Here is a 1,191-nt window from a genome sequence, read left to right as displayed (position 1 = left end):
CGTAGCAGCACCTGAATGTATGCGGTAAAGCGGGATCCGTGTGGAATTCCGCCTGATTAAAAATTCATATGAGTTAGGCATCGCCAAACAACTGAAGACTTTCCTGCAATCCTGTGTTCAAGTGGCAAATAAGGATGATGACTGTGGTGACTGCTTGCATGATGAGTTCCAGAAAGGGTAAGACCAGTAGTGCAGTGTCCGGTCTGAGAAGTGAAGTTATTATCAAAGCAAATGGGGTACATTTCCCTCCCAAATCTCTCAGAAAAGTAATGGAAAGTAAGTACAGACGTAGGAAACATGTACTGATCGAGGTTGCAGATAGAGTGGTAACTTTCCAGCAGATTGTTTATGATGCAGAGACTGTAGGTTCTCACATGGTGGCATACCTCCTGACTGTGGTTAAGTAATCTGTCTGTTCAAAAGAGAGGGTGGAACATCCCCGGATGGATGGACGGATAGGCCTTCTAACTAACCTTGAAACTAGGTTGGGTCTTATGTGCAGCTCCTGACTTTTCCGTGGAATTTTGGGGACTCTGCCGCCTGTTGTATTCGGTATCGTAACAGCTGACATCGCCCATCTGTGAGCGACATAGACCAGCAGCATATGACTAGTCTGGAAAGCGACCACAAGTACGTCATTTCACAATGTGTGGAACATGTGACCGATTTTATTGCTAATATCGTGAGATATTCGATCATGGCTAACTTTGGGTCATCTGTCGTACACTATGCAGATGCGTACTCCAAAAGTTGATCACTAAGCCACTGGATGGTAGCGGCTGCTCCATGTATTCTGAGGAGAGTTGTTAATAAGTTGTCGGTAGGGTCTCAAGAACATATATCATATTGCCTCCGTCTGCTGTGATTGTGCTTCTCACACAAGGCTATTCACTTTCAAGAATTTCTCACGACAACATCCATATCTTCGGAAATTCACCCTCTGAGCCCATAACTCACCAAAATGGACTATTCTTAGTCGGTACAAGTATGACCGAACACCGTTGGAAAGAGATTCTACAAGGTGCGAGTCGCGGGACTACCAGCGCGATCTGAAAGGTGCTGAAAATGATTTCAACATGCTTAGGACAACAATTTTAGCTCTACCCACTCCCGATTACAGCCATCACCTTAAGTAAGTGGAAAGTCCTCGATATATATGTATATATATATATATGTATATATATATGTTGT

Source organism: Opisthorchis viverrini (genome assembly GCF_000715545.1).
Source record: "Opisthorchis viverrini unplaced genomic scaffold opera_v5_1, whole genome shotgun sequence".
Lineage (NCBI taxonomy): Eukaryota > Metazoa > Platyhelminthes > Trematoda > Opisthorchiida > Opisthorchiidae > Opisthorchis > Opisthorchis viverrini.
Note: the sequence above shows the minus strand (reverse complement) of the source record.